Here is a 22,603-nt window from a genome sequence, read left to right on the forward strand (position 1 = left end):
GTCAGTGAGAGGCTGCATTGAGCCCCGAGGCCCTGAGCCTGCCTGAAGCAGTTTCTCAATTAGATCCACTGGGGAGACTAACCTAGGGAAACATGTGAAGGGCTCACACACACACACACACACACACACACACACACACACACACACACACACACACACACGGTTCTGTAGAGACGCACATTCACCAACACAAGCACGCACACACACGTACCGTCTATGACTGACTAGATCAACCTTTCTGTCTACACTGGGGGCAGAGGGCTTCTGAAGAGACACACACACGTAGCTTCAGCCTGATCTGTGTGCCGTCGAGGACTGACTAGATCAACCTTACTGTCTACACAGAGAACACAGAGCACTTCTGAAGAAACACAGACACACCTGGAATATGTGGAGCCCATACATGCTGACATTTTCCATCTATGACTGGCTAGTGAAACTTTAGCGTTTACCCAAGGGACACAGAGAGCTCACTCACAGGTAGGTCAGGGATCATCTTGAGAAGATGGTCAAGGGGCCAGAACAACGTTCCAAATCATTTGTAGACTGAAAATTGACCGCATGAAGCCCAAACAAAGATAATGTTTCACTAAAACGGACATAGTCATTTTAAACCGTGTTTACATGTGTATAACGATCACATATCTCTATTATGCCTGAGAATGATTTGGAACAGATTTACAAATAAAATCGCCCGCCATCCAAATTTGGCTCGTGGCCCCCAGTAGGTACTCAAACACACTCACATGGACTCTCTACACATGGACACACACACACGTTCACACACACGCACATAATGATCAAACAGGCTGCCTCTGTCTGTTAGTCCACATGGGAGGGAGGGAGGGAGGGAGGGAGGGAGGGAGGGAGGGAGGGAGGGAGGGAGGGAGGGAGGGAGGGAGGGAGGGAGGGAGGGAGGGAGGGAGGGAGGGAGGGACTGTCTTCGTGGTAGACTAGGGAAAAGAGGAGATGTCTCTCTGCTGTTGAGTACAGTGTGTGTGTGTGTGTGTGTGTGTGTGTGTGTGTGTGTGTGTGTGTGTGTGTGTGGCTTTGAGAGGGAATGAGTGGGTTTATCTTAATTAGCCTGGGGAAGCAGAGAGTCGTTCATATCATTTAGTGAATTTAAACAGTGCTGCGTGGAACCACACTTCCAGAATTAGAACACCGTTCCAAACTACTGATCATACATGGATAAAAGGAATTCTCAAAGGAACTAACTAAAATGTTGTCCATTCTAATAGTGGTCCTAACTCTCTAGATAGGTCTACCTGGTTCTGGCAGACAGATGTGAGACAGATGTGTATGTAAATATCAAACACAGACTGTGTGGATATTATAGTTTCCAAGGGCCTTACTCTGACTCCTACGGACAATGGCTGGTGAGCATCCTGAATGAGATCCAAGAGAACAGAGATGGAGTGATCAGCTGTTCCAGATCTACAGAGATACGACACGCTCCAAATCAATATGCATAATATACATCACCAATGAAGACCTTCTAGAGACACATTCCCCTCCACGCAACTCTCTACAGACAGTCATTTCCATTTTGGAAACGGGAAGGAAAAACAAAGCAAGGATGATGGGGGGGTGATAAAAAATGAAGAAAAGAGAGAGAGAGAAAAAGAGGTAAGACGAGCCAATCCTCTCAAGCTGGATTTGGGGACAGATTTGTGTTTTAGCCTGGGAAAATCAGGGTGTATAAATTATGCTAATCTCTTCAGAGAACATGGAAGAGATGTGATCCAAACAAGCCATTTTTTTATGGAGTGGAGCGAAGAGGAGAGAAGTGGAGAGAGAGGCAGAGAGAGACTTAAAACAGGAGGCATTTTAAGAGGATCGGAATAATGTCATTTTGGAAAGTAACTCTCGCTCATATGCGCGCACACACACACAGGCCCACACACACACACAATACTCACATGCAAGAACGCACTCGCACAGACAAGAGAGGAGTCGACATCCTCAACACCTGATTAAGTCTCTGCAGGAGCGAGGAAGAGGAGCTAGCGAAACAGATGGATGAGGAGGAGGGAGAGAAAAGGGAAATCAGTGAAGCAGTCTGGAAATCCCTTAGATCCACAGAATGTGGCACGACAATTCTGAAAGACAATGCAGAGAACGGAGCGTTGCCAGAACGTTCTACAGACAAGACAACTGCATGTTAAAGATACTGGAAATAATATACAATGTTGCCAGAACGTTCTACAGACATGACAACTGCATGTTAAAGATACTGAAATAGAATATACAATGTTGCCAGAACGTTCTACAGACATGACAACTGCATGTTAAAGATACTGAAATAGAATATACAATGTTGCCAGAATGTTCTACAGACATGACAACTGCATGTTAAAGATACTGAAATAGAATATACAATGTTGCCAGAACGTTCTACAGACATGACAACTGCATGTTAATAAGGATCGGCGTTCCGTCAACGGGACAGTTGTAAATGATGCAGCGCGTTATATCAAGATCGCAGATTTTAGAGTAACAACAAATGTTGGTACGTAGAAGTGTCTTATATCGGCTGAAAGCTTAAATTCTTGTTAACATAACTGCACTGTCCAATTTACAGTAGCTATTACTGCAAAAAAAATGCCATGCTATTGTTTAAGGAGACAAAAATTATAAAGAGTTATGAAGTTATGAAAACGGGTTGTTTTGCAAATGTAAACTTATAATATGGCTACTAATACTTGGAAAGCTAAATCAATGTCCAAGTATACAGATTTTTGACGATATTCTTGCAGAAAAATGTAATGTGAATGTCTCCTTCACGATTTGCCCAAATGTACCTGGGGACTTCACACTAAAAGTCTTGAGGATCAGTCATACTCCATGTTATCCATCTGAAACTTTGCACATCCACTGCTGCCATCTTGTAGACACTGTTGGAATTACAACCAGAGTGATGGCTAGAACAGAGACCTTTCTGTTGCATTTCAAAGATGGTGGTAAAAAAACACTGCTTGGTTTTGTCTTTGTATTTTCTTCTACCAGATCTGTTGTGTTATATTCTCCAATTCATATTTCCACAAACTTCAAAGTGTTTCCTTTCAAATGGTACCAAGAATATGCATGGCCTTGCTTCAGGGCCTGAGCTACAGGCAATTAGATTTGGGCATGTCATTTAGGCGAAAATTGAAAAAAAGGGGGCTCTCCCTAAGAAGTTTTTAAAGATACTGAAAATAATATACAATGTTGCCAGAACGTTCTACAGACAAGACAACTAGATGTTGAAGATTCTGTAAAGAATATACAATGTTGCCCGAACGTTCTACAGACAAGACAACTAAATGTTGAAGATTCTGAAATAGAATATACAATGTTGCCAGAACGTTCTACAGACATGACAACTGGATGTTGAAGATTCTGAAATAGAATATACAATGTTGCCAGAACGTTCTACAGACAACTGGATGTTGACTAACAATACAGGGTATATTCCTACATATATAATGTATTTACTCTGGGTCATCTTTATTATAGTCACCTTTATTCGACAAGTACATTTAAACACACTCAGAATTGTACTTGGTGATATGGTGCTGCTGGGGATAGACACCATTTAGAGACTGAATACAGACAGATGAATGTATACAGAGTTGACATGACAAACAAACTAGATGGAAGGAACATGAGTAGTTACTAGAACAGGCCTCTGTGCCCAGGAGATTGTGTTTGCTAATGGGGGTTAGCAGAGGTCAACATACAACGGATGGGACTTAACTCTCCAAAATCAGTGCTTTCTACTCATGTAATCTATTATTGACATATTGTCATTAACAGACATCCGCTCGCCCATCCGTCAACTTTCAGAGGTCCTCTTCTGTTTATCTCCAGTTCATTTCAGTAATCCAGTTCAATTTAAACGACTTGACTTTATTCATTAATAACTCAAAGTAAATAACTCTCCTCTCCAGTTTTTACTTCGTTGTGTCTGTGTGTGTGTGTGTGTGTGTCGTGTGTGTGTGTGTGTGTGTGTGTGTGTGTGTGTGTGTGTGTGTGTGTGTGTGTGTGTTTGTGTGTGTGTTTGTATGGGGGTGTGTGTGTGTCTGTGTGTGTGCTTGTGTGTTTGTGTGTGTGTTTGTATGGGTGTGTGTGTGTGTGTGCACTTTATCGTTGTTATTGCAACACTAGCGACCTCAATTAAATTTAGAGGCCGTTTTTCCATGAGCTTTAAACTGCTGAGGACCTCCTCCCACAGGGCTTAATCCTACAACCCACAATGGACCCACAACACACACACACACACACACACACACACACACACACACACACACGTAAACACAAACACTGGTCTAAAGTAGTACATTATATAGGGAATAGGATGCCAAGGACCCTGGTCTAAAGTAGTACATTATATAGGGAATAAGATGCCAAGGACCCTGGTCTAAAGTAGTACATTATATAGGGAATAAGATGCCAAGGACCCTGGTCTAAAGTAGTACATTATATAGGGAATAAGATGCCAAGGACCCTGGTCTAAAGTAGTACATTATATAGGGAATAAGATGCCAAGGACCCTGGTCTAAAGTAGTGCTTACAGTGCGTTTGGAAAGTATTCAGACCCTTTGACTTTTTCCACATTTTGTTACATTACAGCCTTTTTCTAAAATGGACTAAATAGAAAAATTGACCTCATCAATCTACACACAATACCCCATAATGATGAATCTACCCCATAATGATGAATCTACCCCAAAACACCCCATAATGATGAATCTACCCCATAACACCCCATAATGATGAATCTACCCCATAATGATGAATCTACCCCATAATGATGAATCTACCCCATAATGATGAATCTACCCCATAACACCCCATAGTGATGAACCTACCCCATAATGATGAATCTACCCCATAATGATGAACCTACTCCTTAATGATGAATCTACCCCATAATGATGAACCTACCCCATAACACCCTATAATGATGAATCTACCCCATAATGATGAATCTACCCCATAATGATGAACCTACCCCATAACACCCCATAATGATGAATCTACCCCATAATCAAATCAAATTTATTTATATAGCCCTTCTTACATCAGCTGATATCTCAAAGTGCTGTACAGAAACCCAGCCTAAAACCCCAAACAGCAAGCAATGCAGGTGTAGAAGCACGGTGGCTAGGAAAAACTCCCTAGAAAGGCCAAAACCTAGGAAGAAACCTAGAGAGGAACCAGGCTATGAGGGGTGGCCAGTCCTCTTCTGGCTGTGCCGGGTGGAGATTATAACAGAACATGGCCAAGATGTTTAAATGTTCATAAATGACCAGCATGGTCAAATAATAATAACCATAGTAGTTGTCGAGGGTGCAAGAAGTCAGCAACTCAAGAGTAAGTGTCAGTTGGCTTTTTCATAGCCGATCTTTGAGAGTATCTCTACCGCTCCTGCTGTCTCTAGAGAGTTGAAAACAGCAGGTCTGGGACAGGTAGCATGTCCGGTGAACAGGTCAGGGTTCCATAGCCGCAGGCAGAACAGTTGAAACTGGAGCAGCAGCACAGCCAGGTGGACTGGGGACAGCAAGGAGTCATCATGCCAGGTAGTCCTGAGGCATGGTCCTAGGGCTCAGGTCCTCCTCCGAGAGGGAGAAAGAAAGAGAGAAAGAGAGAATTAGAGAGAACATATTTAAATTCACACAGGACACCGGACAAGACAAGAGAAATACTCCAGATGTAACAGACTGACCCTAGCCCCCCGACACATAAACTACTGCAGCATAAATACTGGAGGCTGAGACAGGAGGGGTCAGGAGACACTGTGGCCCCATCCAATGAAACAGCCGGACAGGGCCAAACAGGCAGGATATAACCCCACCCACTTTGCCAAAGCACAGCCCCCACACCACTGGAGGGATATCTCCAACCACCAACCTACCATCCTTAGACAAGGCCGAGTATAGCCCACAAAGATCTCCGCCACGGCACAACCCAGGGGGGGGGGGGGCGCCAACCCAGACAAGAAGACCACGTCAGTGACTCAACCCACTCAAGTGACGCACCCCTCCCAGGGACGGCATGGAGGAACCCCCTGTAAGCCAGTGACTCAGCCCCTGTATTAGAGTTAGAGGGAGAGAATCCCAGTGGAGAGAGGGGAACCGGCCAGGCAGAGACAGCAAGGGCGGTTCGTTGCTCCAGCCTTTCCGTTCACCTTCACACCTCTGGTCCAGACTACACTTAATCATAGGACCTACTGAAGAGATGAGTCTTCAGTAAAGACTTAAAGGTTGAGACTGAGTCTGCGTCTCTCACATGGGTAGGCAGACCATTCCATAAAAATGGAGCTCTATAGGAGAAAGCCCTGCCTCCAGCTGTTTGCTTAGAAATTCTAGGGACAATTAGGAGGCCCGCGTCTTGTGACCGTAGCATACGTGTAGGTATGTACGGCAGGACCAAATCGGAAAGATAGGTAGGAGCAAGCCCATGTAATGCTTTGTAGGTTAGCAGTAAAACCTTGAAATCAGCCCTTGCCATAACAGGAAGCCAGTGTTGGGAGGCTAGCACTGGAGTAATATGATCAATTTTTTTGGTTCTAGTCAGGATTCTAGCAGCCGTATTTAGCACTAACTGAAGTTTATTTAGTGCTTTATCCAGGTAGCCGGAAAGTAGAGCATTGCAGTAGTCCAACCTAGAAGTAACAAAAGCATGGATTAATTTTTCTGCATCATTTTTGGACAGAAAGTTTATGATTTTGCTATGTTACGTAGATGGAAAAAAGCTGTCCTTGAAACAGTCTTGATATGTTCTTCAAAAGAGAGATCAGGGTGAATCTACCCCATAACACCCCATAATGATGAATCTACCCCATAATGATGGATCTACCCATAATGATGAATCTACCCCATAATGATGAATCTACCCCATATTGATGAATCTACCCCATAATGATGAATCTACCCCATAATGATGAATCTACCCCATAACACCCCATAATGATGAATCTACCCCATAATGATGAATCTACCCCATAATTATGAATCTACCCCATAATGATGAATATACCCCATAATGATGAATCTACACCATAATGATGAATCTACCCCATAATGATGAATCTACCCCATAATGATGAATCTACCCCATAACACCCCATAATGATGAATCTACCCCATAATGATGAATCTACCCCATAATGATGAATCTACCCCATAACGATGAATATACCCCATAACACGCCATAATGATGAATCTACCCCATAACACCCCATAATGATGAATCTACCCCATAATGATGAATCTACCCCATAATGATGAATCTACCCCATAACGATGAATATACCCCATAACACGCCATAATGATGAATCTACCCCATAACACCCCATAATGATGAACCTACCCCATAATGATGAATCAATACCATAATGATGAATCTACCCCATAATGATGAATCTACCCCATAATGATGAATCTACCCCATAACACCCCATAATGATGAATCCACCCCATAATGATGAATCTACCCCATAATGATGAATCTACCCCATAACACCCCATAATGATGAATCTACCCCATAATGATGAAACTACCCCATTATGATGAATCTACCCCATTATGATGAATATACCCCATAACACCCCATAATGATGAATCCACCCCATAATGATGAATCTACCCCATAATGATGAATCTACACCATAACACCCCATAATGATGAATCTACCCCATAATGATGAATCTACCCCATAATGATGAATCTACCCCATAATGATGAATCTACCCCATAATGATGAATCTACCCCATAATGATGAATCTACCCCATAACACCCCATAATGATGAATCTACCCCATAATGATGAACCTACCCCATAATGATGAATCTACCCCATAATGATGGATCTACCCCATAATGATGAATCTACCCATAATGATGAATCTACCCCATAATGATGAATCTACCCCATAATGATGAATCTACCCCATAACACCCCATAATGATGAATCTACCCCATAATGATGAATCTACCCCATAATGATCAATCTACCCCATAATGATGAATCTACCCCATAATGATGAATCTACCCCATAACACCCGATAATGATGAATCTACCCCATAATGATGAATCTACCCCATAATGATGAATCCACCCGATAACACCCCATAATGATGAATCTACCCCATAATGATGAATCTACCCCATAATGATGAATCTACCCCATAATGATGGATCTACCCATAATGATGAATCTACCCCATAATGATGAATCTACCCCATAATGATGAATCTACCCCATAACACCCCATAATGATGAATCTACCCCATAATGATGAATCTACCCCCTAATGATGAATCTACCCCATAACGATGAATCTACCCCATAATGATGAATCTATACCATAACGATGAATCTACCCTATAATGATGAATCTACCCCATAACACCCCATAATGATGAACCTACCCCATAATGATGAATCTACCCCATAATGATGGATCTACCCCATAATGATGAATCTACCCATAATGATGAATCTACACCATAATGATGAATCTACACCATAATGATGAATCTACCCCATAACACCCCATAATGATGAATCTACCCCATAATGATGAATCTACCCCATAATGATCAATCTACCCCATAATGATGAATCTACCCCATAATGATGAATCTACCCCATAACACCCGATAATGATGAATCTACCCCATAATGATGAATCTACCCCATAATGATGAATCCACCCGATAACACCCCATAATGATGAATCTACCCCATAATGATGAATCTACCCCATAATGATGAATCTACCCCATAATGATGGATCTACCCATAATGATGAATCTACCCCATAATGATGAATCTACCCCATAATGATGAATCTACCCCATAACACCCCATAATGATGAATCTACCCCATAATGATGAATCTACCCCCTAATGATGAATCTACCCCATAACGATGAATCTACCCCATAATGATGAATCTATACCATAACGATGAATCTACCCTATAATGATGAATCTACCCCATAACACCCCATAATGATGAATCTACCCCATAATGATGAATCCACCCCATAATGATGAATCTACACCATAATGATGAATCTACCCCATAACACCCCATAATGATGAATCTACCCCATAACGATGAATCTACCCCATAACACCCCATAATGATGAATCTACCCCATAATGATGAATCTACCCCATAACACCCCATAATGATGAATCTACCCATAACGATGAATCTACCCCATAACACCCCATAATGATGAATCTACCCCATAATGATGAATCTACCCCATTATGATGAATCTACCCCATAATGATGAATCTACCCCATAACACCCCATAATGATGAATCTACCCCATAACACCCCATAATGATGAATCTACCCATAACGATGAATCTACCCCATTATGATGAATCTACCCCATAATGATGAATCTACCCCATAACACCCCATAATGATGAATCTACCCCATAACACCCCATAATGATGAATCTACCCATAACGATGAATCTACCCCATAACACCCCATAATGATGAATCTACCCCATAATGATGAATCTACACCATAATGATGAATCTACCCCATAATGATGAATCTACCCCATAATTCCCATAATGACAATAATAATATTAATAATAATAATATCCATAATGATGAAACAAAAACAGGCTTTTAGACATTTTTCCAAATGTAAAAACAGAAACAACTAATTTACATAAGTATTCAGATATTTTGCTCTGAGACTCGAAATTGAACAGGTGCATTCTGTTTTCATTGATCATCCTTCAGATATTTCTACAACTTGTTTGGAGTCCACCTGTGGTCAATTCAATTAATTGGACATGATTTGGAAAGGCAAACACCTGTCTATATAAGGTCCCACTGTTGACAGTGCATGTCAGAGCAAAAACCAAGCCATGAGGCCAAAGGAATTATCCGTTGAGCTCCGAGACAGGAATGTGTTAAAAGGCACAGATCTGTCAGCCTCCCGGGTGGCGCAGTGGTCTAAGGCGCTGTGCCACCAGAGATTCTGGGTTTGAGCCCGGCTCTGTCTCAGCCAGCCGCGACCGGGAGGCCCATCGGGCGGTGCACAATTGGCCCAGCGTCGTCCGGGTTAGGGAGGGTTTGGCCGGCAGGGATATCCTTGTCTCATCGCACACTAGCGACTCCTGTGGTGGGCCTGGCGCAGTGCACGCTGACCAGGTCGCCAGGTGTACGGTGTTTCCTCCGACACATTGGTGCGGCTGGCTTCCCGGTTGGATGTGCATTGTGTCAAGAAGCAGTGCATCTTGGTTGGGTTGTGTTTCAGAGGACGCACGGCTTTCGACCTTCGTCTCTCCCGAGTCCGTATGGGAGTTGCAGCGATGAGACAAGACTGTAACTACAACCAATTGGATACCACGAAACTGGGCAGAAAAAAGGGGTAAAAAAAAAAGGCACAGATCTGGGGAAGGGTACCAAAACATTTCTGCAGCATTGAAGGTCCACAAGAACATAGAGGCCTCCATCATTCTTAAATGGAAGAAGTTTGGAACCACCAAGACTCCTACTAGAGCTGACCACCTGGCCAAACTGAGCAATCGGGGGAGAAGGGCCTTGGTCAGGGAGGTGACCAAGAACCCAATGGTCACTCTGACAGAGCTCCAGAGTTCCACTTTGGAGATGGGAGAACCTTCCAGAAGGACAAACATATCTGCAGCACTCCACCAATCAGGCCTCTATGGTAGAGTGGCCAGATGGAAGCCGCTCCTCAGTAAAAGGCACATGACAGCCCGCTTGGAGTTTGTCAAGAGGCACCTAAAGGACTCCCAGACCATGAGAAACAAACAAGACTCTCTGATCTGATGAAACCAAGATTCAACTCTTTGCCTGAATTCCAAAGGTCACGTCTGGACAAAACCTGGCACCGTCCCTACAATGAAGCATTATGGTGGCAGCATCATGCTGTGGGGATGTTTTTCAGTGGCAGGGATTGGGAGACTAGTCAGGATCGAGGGAAAGATGAACGGAGCAAAGTACAGCGAGATCCTTGATGAAAACCTGCTCCAGGACCTCAGACAGGGGTAAAGGTTCACCTTCCAACAGGACAACGACACTAAGAACACAGCCAAGACAACGCAGGATTGGCTTCGTGACAAGTCTCTGAATGTCTTTGAGTGGCCCAGCCAGTGCCTGGAATTGAACCTGATCAAACATCTCTGGAGAGTCCTGACAATAGGTGTGCAGCGATGCTCCCCATCCGACCTGACTGAGGTTGAGAGGATCTGCAGAGAAGAATAGGAGAAACTCCCCAAAAACAGGTGGCCAAGCTTGTAGTGTCATACCTAAGAAAACTTGAAGCTGTAATGGCTGCCAAAGGTGCTTCAACAAAGTACTTAGTAAATGGTCTGAATACTTACAGTATGTATTTGTGATTTTTCAGTTTTTTATATTTAATACATAGATTAATGAGGGGGGGGAAAAAACGATTGAATACATTTTAGAATAAGGCTGTAACGTAATGTGGGAAAAGTCAAGGTGTCTGAATACTTTCCGAATAGGAATAGAGTGCCATAGGGCCTGGTCTAACGTAGTGCATTATATATGGAACGGGGTGTTGTTTGGGACGCAAGCTGTGTCTGATTATATGTTTTCTGCATTCAGTAACTTTCTATTCAAAACATCTTATCAAAGAAGATAAATAGAAGGCTTTAGTGGGGATACTCTATCTATTGTTATATGACATTAATAGTATTATCTTCGACTCTGTTAATGTGTAAAGATGGCCAGGATTGGTAGCCTAGATTGCTATCAAAATATCTCACGTAGAAAATCATCTGGACATTTCTAATATGAAAAGCATAGCTTAAGAGGCTTTGTCCACTAGTGTTATGTGGTACATCTTAATGTGTGTGTTACAACTGTAAATCCTAATTTCATAAATGGTAGTGTTTTTGGCGTACAGCAGCTTTCTAGTAACAACTAGACAGGATAACAACATGGATGAAAGGGGAAAAACACACTTTAGGACTGTAACACTACGTGTGCGTTACAAATGAAACCATATTCCCTACATAGAGCATACCTAACAATAGGGATATAGGCAACAGTAGTGCACTACGTAGGGATAGGGTGCAACTTGGGATGCATTCTAAGTCTTATTGTAATAACATAACTCCTTTGACTCTAGGATATGATGGACTTATCCTTTCTGATCCCACTGTTCCTTCTGTACTAAGTTTGTGTGTACACTGTGTGTGTTTGCGTCGTGCATGTGCGTGTGTGTAATGTCGCCATGTTCCTAGGAATATAATGTAAAAGCCTTCTCTGGATTAGATATCCCCATCCCACAAACACACACACACACACACACACACACACACACACACACACACACACACACACACACACACACACACACACACACACACACACACACACACACACACACACACACACACGAGACAAAACAACTGGACTGAACGATGTGACGATGTTCACAACAACGGATTAAATTCCAAGATTAAAACGATACCACTCCTCCTTTATCTCTGTATGTTAATCTCTCTCTCTCTCTCTCTCGTCTGATTAAATTGATAAGTAGTGTTTTGTATTGTCTCTAGATATATTTGACCTTCTCCTTGTATCTCTCTCACCCTGCATTTTGTGAAGTCCACAGTTCCAATATTGTTGATGCAGTACAACCTGGAAACAACACAAAAAGAAAAATTGTTGTCAAATCAAATGAAAATCAAACCAAATGTTGTTTATCACATGCTCCGAATACAACTGGTGTCAACTGACAGTGAAAATAACCTTTCCCAACGATAGAAAGTGAAATAGTAACTAACACATGAGGAATAAAACGAAATGCACAAGAATGGAGCTATATACAGGAAGTACCAGTACCAGATCAATGTGGAGCTATATACAGGGAGTACCAGTACCAGATCAATGCAGAGCTATATACAGGGAGTACCAGTACCAGATCAATGTGGAGCTATATACAGGGAGTACCAGTACCAGATCAATGTGGAGCTATATACAGGGAGTACCAGATCAATGTGGAGCTATATACAGGGAGTACCAGTACCAGATCAATATGGAGTTATATACAGGGAGTACCAGTACCAGATCAATGCAGAGCTATATACAGGGAGTACCAGTACCAGATCAATGTGGAGCTATATACAGGGAGTACCAGTACCAGATCAATGTGGAGCTATATACAGGGAGTACCAGATCAATGTGGAGCTATATACAGGGAGTACCAGTACCAGATCAATGTGGAGCTATATACAGGGAGTACCAGATCAATGTGGAGCTATTTACAGGGAGTACCAGTACCAGATCAATGTGGAGCTATATACAGGAAGTACCAGTACCAGGTCAATGTGGAGCTATATACAGGGAGTACCACTACCAGATCAATGTGGAGCTATATACAGGGAGTACCCGTACCAGATCAATGTGGAGCTATATACAGGGAGTACCAGATCAATGTGGAGCTATATACAGGGAGTACCAGATCAATGTGGAGCTATTTACAGGGAGTACCAGTACCAGATCAATGTGGAGCTATATACAGGGAGTACCAGATCAATGTGGAGCTATATACAGGGAGTACCAGTACCAGATCAATGTCGAGCTATATACAGGGAGTACCAGATCAATGTGGAGCTATATACAGGGAGTACCAGATCAATGTGGAGCTATATACAGGGAGTACCAGTACCAGATCAATGTGGAGCTATATACAGGGAGTACCAGTACCAGATCAATGTGGAGCTATATACAGGGAGTACCAGTACCAGATCAATGTGGAGCTATATACAGGGAGTACCAGTACCAGATCAATGTGGAGCTATATACAGGGAGTACCAGTACCAGATCAATGTCGAGCTATATACAGGGAGTACCAGTACCAGATCAATGTGGAGCTATATACAGGGAGTACCAGATCAATGTGGAGCTATTTACAGGGAGTACCAGATCAATGTGGAGCTATATACAGGGAGTACCAGTACCAGATCAATATGGAGCTATATACAGGGAGTACCAGTACCAGATCAATATGGAGCTATATACTGGGAGTACCAGTACCAGATCAATATGGAGCTACATACAGGGAGTACCAGTACCAGATCAATATGGAGCTATATACAGGAAGTGCCAGTACCAGGTCAATATGGAGCTACATACAGGGAGTACCAGTACCAGATCAATGTGGAGCTACAGTGGTTCCTCCTTTAAAAGTTGTGAGCGTGTACCAGCGCCACGGCGGTTATCTTAAGAGCGGGTGAGGTGGCGATGACGGGACTGGCTTCCTCTCTCACATCAAAACATACCTGCAGACGAGAGACAGATGGATTTAGAGAGAGCATGATTAAGCCTTGTTTTTTTATTCTAACACGGTCAGTCATCTTAAATCAGGAGGTGAAATGCAAAACTGACCTTGGATCATTAACTCTGGGATTGCTACATCTCTGTCACGGTTGTCGTCTGGAATGGAGGACCAAAACGCAGCAGGAATGTGGATGCTCATCTTGTATATTTATTTAAATAACAAGAACACCAAAAAACAACAAAACAAAACGAACAACGAAACAGTCTTGTCAGGCACACTCAGCAAAACAATCTCCCACAAACACTACAGCAACCAATTACCCATATATAGGACAATCAGAGGCAACTAGAAAACACCTGCCTCCAATTGAGAGTCCAACCCCCCATTAACCTAAACATAGAAATACAAACCAGAAAGAACATAGAAATACCAAAACAGACCAAAAACCCGGAAATAATAAATCAAACACCCTACTAAATAAACCACCACCCCGAACCACATAAAACAAATACCCTCTGCCACGTCCTGACCAAACTACCATAACAAATAACCCTTTATACTGGTCAGAACGTGACAATCTCTGTCTGTATTTCAATGTAAAGCATCTCTTTAATAACACTTCCTGTTGATTTGACCAAGTGACATCTCACCTATGATCATGCTGTGCCCTCTGTGTCAGCCAGTTCAGATGCGGGAGGGGTTCACCAACACAGCTGATATAACCTAGAGGATTTAGGGAGAAGGGGGAGAGGGATGAAGTGAAGGAGAGAGACTTATTGTGTGTGTGGTCTCACCTGGTGTCCACACTAAGTGGCTACAGAGTACTGTATGCTGAAGAACAGACACATGAGGAACATGAGGACAAACAATAGAAGAGAATGTCAATAGAAGATACTGTATGTGACGCAGACACCTATCGGAGTGTACCTGAAACATTTAAATATAGAGGGCTATGTGTCTCACCACTTTGTTATTGCAAGGCTAACCCCCAGGGAAAGCATGACTTGGCAGCAACAGATAGTCCAGTGAAAATGGCTGTGTTTATGTGGTGTAAATCTGAAAATTAGCAGCTGACATCTTAAGGGTTTTTTAATTAATGCATGTGAGTGTCATGGTTGTCGTAAGGAGAGGACCAAAACGCAGCAGGGACATGTATACTCATCTTCTTTATTGACGGGAAAAGAAGGAAAAAACCAAACAAACACGTATACAAAAATAACAAACCGATGAATGACAAAATAACAGTCTTGAAGGCAACACAGCAATCCAAGAACAATCTCCCACAAACACTAAACCAAACACATACCCATATATAGGACTCTCAATCAGAGGCAACTAGAAAACACCTGCCTCCAATTGAGAGTCCAACCCCAATAAACTAGACATAGAAATACAAAAGACTAGAGACCACATAGAAATACAAACATAGAACATAACTCCAAAAACCCGGAACTAACTAAACCAACACCCTACTAAATAAATCACCACCCCGAACGACAAACAAAATACCCTCTGCCACATCCTGACCAAACTACAATAACAAATAACCTTTATACTGGTCAGGACGTGACAGTACCCGCCCCCCCCCTAAAGGTGCAGACCACGGATGCACCTCATAAATAAACAAAAACCCCAAAACAACAAAAAAAATCCCCCTAAACTAAAGGGAGGGAAGGGAGGGTGGCTGCCGTCACCGAACGGCACTTGTGCTACACCCCCCGACGGCACTTGTGCTACACCCCCCCCTCCCCAACCCACCTATACAGGAGGTGGTTCTGGCTCCGGCCTACTGTCCTCCAGACTGTAGACAAAGCCTCTTGGCTCTGGACCGTAGGCGGAGCCACTCAGTTCCGGGTCATAGGCCGACTCATTCAGTTCACAACTGTAGGCAGACTCATTCAGTTCACAGTTAATTTCCATCTCACCCTGTTCCGGGTCGCAGGCAGACTCCCTCGGTTCCGGGTCGCAGGCAGACTCCCTCGGTTCCGGACTGCACACTATTGCCGGATACTCTGGACTGCACACTGTTGCCGGATACTCTGGACGGGGCACTGTTGCCGGATACTCTGGACGGGGCACTGTTGCCGGATCCTCTGGACGGGGCACTGTTGCCGGATCCTCTGGACGGGGAACTGTTGCCGGATCCTCTGGACGGGGAACTGTTGCCGGATCCTCTGGACGGGGCACTGTTGCCGGATCCTCTGGACGGGGCACTGTTGCCGGATCCTCTGGACGGGGCACTGTTGCAGGATCCTCTGGACGGGGCACTGTTGTCGGATCCTCTGGACGGGGCACTGTTGTCGGATCCTCTGGACGGGGCACTGTTGTCGGATCCTCTGGACGGGGAACTGTTGCCGGATCCTCTGGACGGGGAACTGTTGCCGGATCCTCTGGACGGGGCACTGTTGCCGGATCCTCTGGACGGGGCACTGTTGCAGGATCCTCTGGACGGGGCACTGTTGCCGGATCCTCTGGACGGGGCACTGTTGCAGGATCCTCTGGACGGGGCACTGTTGTCGGATCCTCTGGACGGGGCACTGTTGTCGGATCCTCTGGACGGGGCACTGTTGTCGGATCCTCTGGACGGGGCACTGTCTCCGGATCCTCTGGACGGGGCACTGTCTCCGGATCCTCTGGACAGGGCACTGTCTCCGGATCCTCTGGACGGGGCACTGTCTCCGGATCCTCTGGACGGGGCACTGTCTCCGAACTCTCGAGGCTGGGATTACGCACTGGAAGTCTGATACGTGGTGTTGGTACTGGACGTGCCAGTTTGGGGACACGCACCTCAGGGCTAGTGCGGGGAGCAGGATTCGGACGGGTTGGACTGGGATTACGCACTGGAAGCCTGGTGCGTGGTGCTGGCTTAGGATGTGCCAGATTGGAGACACGCACCTCAGGGCTAGTGCGTGGAGCGGGAAACACTGGACCGTAGAGGCTTACTGGCAGTCTCGAGCGCAGAACTGGCATCGCCCTTACTGGCTGGATGCCCACTTCCCCTGGCAAATGCGGGGAGCTGGTACTGCGCATACCGGCCTGAAAATACCCAGCCTCATCACAGCACCCATCACCCCGAAGCACGGGACCTGTCCAGTCACTGATTGTTTGGGAAAGGTACGGGGATTTGGCCTGGGGCTCAATCCTCGCCCAGCCAAACTACCCGTGTGCCCCCCCAAAAAGAAATTATTGGGGCTGACTCTCAGGCTCCCTTAACTCCTCCATAGCCCTGGAAATTCTTATCCTCATCTCTGCCCATGTCTCCCGATATTCCACCTGTTGCCGCTCCTTCCTCCGCTGCTTGGTCCATGTTTGGTGGGAGATTCTGTCACGGTTGTCGTAAGGAGAAGACCAAAACGCAGCAGGGACATGTATACTCATCTTCTTTATTATTGACGGAAAAAGAAGGAAAAACCAAACAAACATGTATACAAAAATAACAAACCGATGAATGACAAAATAACAGTCTTGAAGGCAACACAGCAATCCAAGAACAATCTCCCACAAACACTAAACCAAACACATACCCATATATAGGACTCTCAATCAGAGGCAACTAGAAAACACCTGCCTCCAATTGAGAGTCCAACCCCAATAAACTAGACATAGAAATACAAAAGACTAGAGACCACATAGAAATACAAACATAGAACATAACCCCAAAAACCCGGAACTAACTAAACCAACACCCTACTAAATAAATCACCACCCCGAACGACAAACAAAATACCCTCTGCCACATCCTGACCAAACTACAATAACAAATAACCTTTATACTGGTCAGGACGTGACAGTACCCGCCCCCCCCTAAAGGTGCAGACCACGGATGCACCTCATAAATAAACAAAAACCCCAAAACAACAAAAAAAATCCCCCTAAACTAAAGGGAGGGAAGGGAGGGTGGCTGCCGTCACCGAACGGCACTTGTGCTACACCCCCCGACGGCACTTGTGCTACACCCCCCCCTCCCCAACCCACCTATACAGGAGGTGGTTCTGGCTCCGGCCTACTGTCCTCCAGACTGTAGACAAAGCCTCTTGGCTCTGGACCGTAGGCGGAGCCACTCAGTTCCGGGTCATAGGCCGACTCATTCAGTTCACAACTGTAGGCAGACTCATTCAGTTCACAGTTAATTTCCATCTCACCCTGTTCCGGGTCGCAGGCAGACTCCCTCGGTTCCGGGTCGCAGGCAGACTCCCTCGGTTCCGGACTGCACACTATTGCCGGATACTCTGGACTGCACACTGTTGCCGGATACTCTGGACGGGGCACTGTTGCCGGATACTCTGGACGGGGCACTGTTGCCGGATCCTCTGGACGGGGCACTGTTGCCGGATCCTCTGGACGGGGAACTGTTGCCGGATCCTCTGGACGGGGAACTGTTGCCGGATCCTCTGGACGGGGCACTGTTGTCGGATCCTCTGGACGGGGCACTGTTGCAGGATCCTCTGGACGGGGCACTGTTGTCGGATCCTCTGGACGGGGCACTGTTGTCGGATCCTCTGGACGGGGCACTGTTGTCGGATCCTCTGGACGGGGCACTGTCTCCGGATCCTCTGGACGGGGCACTGTCTCCGGATCCTCTGGACAGGGCACTGTCTCCGGATCCTCTGGACGGGGCACTGTCTCCGGATCCTCTGGACGGGGCACTGTCTCCGAACTCTCGAGGCTGGGATTACGCACTGGAAGTCTGATACGTGGTGTTGGTACTGGACGTGCCAGTTTGGGGACACGCACCTCAGGGCTAGTGCGGGGAGCAGGATTCGGACGGGTTGGACTGGGATTACGCACTGGAAGCCTGGTGCGTGGTGCTGGCTTAGGATGTGCCAGATTGGAGACACGCACCTCAGGGCTAGTGCGTGGAGCGGGAAACACTGGACCGTAGAGGCTTACTGGCAGTCTCGAGCGCAGAACTGGCATCGCCCTTACTGGCTGGATGCCCACTTCCCCTGGCAAATGCGGGGAGCTGGTACTGCGCATACCGGCCTGAAAATACCCAGCCTCATCACAGCACCCATCACCCCGAAGCACGGGACCTGTCCAGTCACTGATTGTTTGGGAAAGGTACGGGGATTTGGCCTGGGGCTCAATCCTCGCCCAGCCAAACTACCCGTGTGCCCCCCCAAAAAGAAATTATTGGGGCTGACTCTCAGGCTCCCTTAACTCCTCCATAGCCCTGGAAATTCTTATCCTCATCTCTGCCCATGTCTCCCGATATTCCACCTGTTGCCGCTCCTTCCTCCGCTGCTTGGTCCATGTTTGGTGGGAGATTCTGTCACGGTTGTCGTAAGGAGAAGACCAAAACGCAGCAGGGACATGTATACTCATCTTCTTTATTATTGACGGAAAAAGAAGGAAAAACCAAACAAACATGTATACAAAAATAACAAACCGATGAATGACAAAATAACAGTCTTGAAGGCAACACAGCAATCCAAGAACAATCTCCCACAAACACTAAACCAAACACATACCCATATATAGGACTCTCAATCAGAGGCAACTAGAAAACACCTGCCTCCAATTGAGAGTCCAACCCCAATAAACTAGACATAGAAATACAAAAGACTAGAGACCACATAGAAATACAAACATAGAACATAACCCCAAAAACCCGGAACTAACTAAACCAACACCCTACTAAATAAATCACCACCCCGAACCACATAAAACAAATACCATCTGCCACGTCCTGACCAAACTACAATAACAAATAACCCTTATACTAGTCAGGACGTGACAGTGAGACAGCTTCCATGTACAACAAGACAGGCAGAGATGGAGAAAAAGAACACAGAACAGTTTAAATACCTCTGGTTATGGACACTTTTGCCAGCAAAGTTTCCACGGCCTGTTCCTCAGACATTGAACATCTGGCTATATCTACATTTTCAACCCCTTGGTCAGCTTATTTATTGTAGATATGAAAACAATAACTGAGATATGACCATTCAATCTAAAGCAGCAGATGTAATTTTTAGGATACGTTTATACAGCCCAGTGCTGCTTACCTGAGATGCCATCTTCATAGGTGTTCGCTTTTACTTCCTTTGTGTCGGGAAAAAGTGGCTTTCAGAACAATAATTTTTTATAGAAAATAAAAAAGGTTTTGCTCTCGACTAAAAGACACAAGTGTACCTCCATAGCATATAACAATTTGCCTGTGAATAACCACACCTTCATACAAACGTGCTACTATATGCAAAATTCTTGACGCTCAACTGAAGATGCCAGTTGGGAAGGAGGGCTAATAGATGAACAACAGACTATTCAACCTTTATTAAAGAATAGTCTAATAGCCGAGCTAGATGTGAACCCCACACCTCTTGTCACAGACCAGATTTGCCCTAACGACCAAGGGGTAGCTTGCTACTCAATGTAATAAAGTAATGACTTATCAAATAAGTTACCTTACACGTTATGTTGGCTGACAATTTGTTATCTACGCTGTCCTTACAAACAACATAGCATATCATTACAGCAGTATGTACCGGTATGTTAGCTAGCTACCTAACGTTACTAGTTATACATTAAACTTGCCAGTGTATTAGCTATAGGCTATCTAACTACCCAACGTTTATTGACTTGATTATGCTCGACATTCTTAGCTTAGCTAAATGGTATAGTCGTTGTGCTTTCGTAAATTTGCTCTGGCTGTCTATAGACAATAGAACGAGAAAATTCACCCAATGCTGAAAACAGCTTAAGAACGTTGTCTAACTGGAACACTAGCGCGAGCCCATAGCAAATGAATGGGATCGAACGTTCACAGAGCCTGTTTTGACTGGACTGATGCTTAGAATTCCATAAAAATGTACCCCTTTTTATTTTACCTCTACAATCTGTTCGTCGGACGAAACTGGAAAAATTACTTGTGTAGAAAGTACACATCCGCACCTCGATGGTGTCAAATGTGCTTATGTCTGCGTAATGAGGAAGTAGGGAAAGAATATAAACTTCTGACTATTTCTGGTCTAGCGATCGATGACAAACGAGCTCGCTGCACGAACATAATTACAAAGAGGAGATTCCCCTGATTAAAATGGTGCCCGAGTAAAAGTTTTGCTTCAGTCCCTCTCCCCCCCCCCTACCTGTGCTCCAACCAGGGACCCTCTGCATACATAGACAACAGCCACTCTCAAAGCATCGTTACCCATTGCTCCACAAAAGCTACGGCCCTTGCAGAGCAAAGGGAACAACAACTACAGGGAGGTCCAGCACCAGATCAATGTGGAGCTATATACAGGGAGTACCAGATGAATGTGGAGCTATATACAGCGAGTACCAGTACCAGATCAATGTGAAGCTATATACAGGTAGTACCAGATCAATGTGGAGCTATATACAGGGAGTACCAGATGAATGTGGAGCTATATACAGCGAGTACCAGTACCAGATCAATGTGAAACTATATACAGGTAGTACCAGATCAATGTGGAGCTATATACAGGAAGTACCAGTACCAGATGAATGTGGAGCTATATACAGGAAGTACCAGTACCAGATCAATGTGAAACTATATACAGGTAGTACCAGATCAATGTGGAGCTATATACAGCGAGTACCAGTACCAGATCAATGTGGAGCTATATACAGGGAGTACCAGTACCAGATCAATGTGAAACTATATACAGGTAGTACCAGATCAATGTGGAGCTATATACAGGGAGTACCAGTACCAGATCAATGTGAAACTATATACAGGTAGTACCAGATCAATGTGGAGCTATATACAGGGAGTACCAGTTCAATGTGGCACTATATTTACATTTTAGTCATTTAGCAGACACTCTTGTCCAGAGCAACTTACAGTAGTGAATGCATACATTTCGTAATTTTTGTTCTCCATACTGGTCCCCCGTGGGAATCAAACCCACAACCCTGGCATTGCAAACACCACACTCTACCAACTGAGCCACACAGGACCAGTTAAGAAACCTGTAGACTATATACTGTGTTAATATCCAGAGGGCTAGACCTCCTAAGAAACCTGTACACTATGTACTGTGTTAATATCCTGAGGGCTAGGCCTCCTAAGAAACCTGTAGACTATGTACTGTGTTAATATCCTGAGGGCTAGGCCTCCTAAGAAACCTGTACACTATGTACTGTGTTAATATCCTGAGGGCTAGGCCTCCTAAGAAACCTGTACACTATGTACTGTGTTAATATCCTGAGGGCTAGGCCTCCTAAGAAACCTGTAGACTATGTACTGTGTTAATATCCTGAGGGCTAGGCCTCCTAAGAAACCTCTACACTATGTACTGTGTTAATATCCAGAGGGCTAGGCCTC

At 44.7% G+C, this 22,603-nt stretch overlaps 1 long non-coding RNA gene across 1 annotated transcript; it reads right to left on the reverse strand.

The window, feature by feature from the left end:
• Positions 1–14,183: 14,183 nt before the first annotated feature.
• Positions 14,184–15,281, reverse strand: LOC145881503 (uncharacterized). The gene is made up of 3 exons (XR_014393035.1): positions 14,964–15,281; positions 14,421–14,511; positions 14,184–14,314 (listed from the first exon to the last, which is right to left on the reverse strand). It is a non-coding gene; the product is annotated as an uncharacterized LOC145881503 (long non-coding RNA).
• Between the last annotated feature and the right edge of the window lie 7,322 nt (positions 15,282–22,603).

Source organism: Salmo salar, chromosome 08 (assembly GCF_965601325.2).
Source record: "Salmo salar chromosome 08, fSalSal1, whole genome shotgun sequence".
NCBI classification, from domain to species: Eukaryota; Metazoa; Chordata; class Actinopteri; order Salmoniformes; family Salmonidae; genus Salmo; species Salmo salar.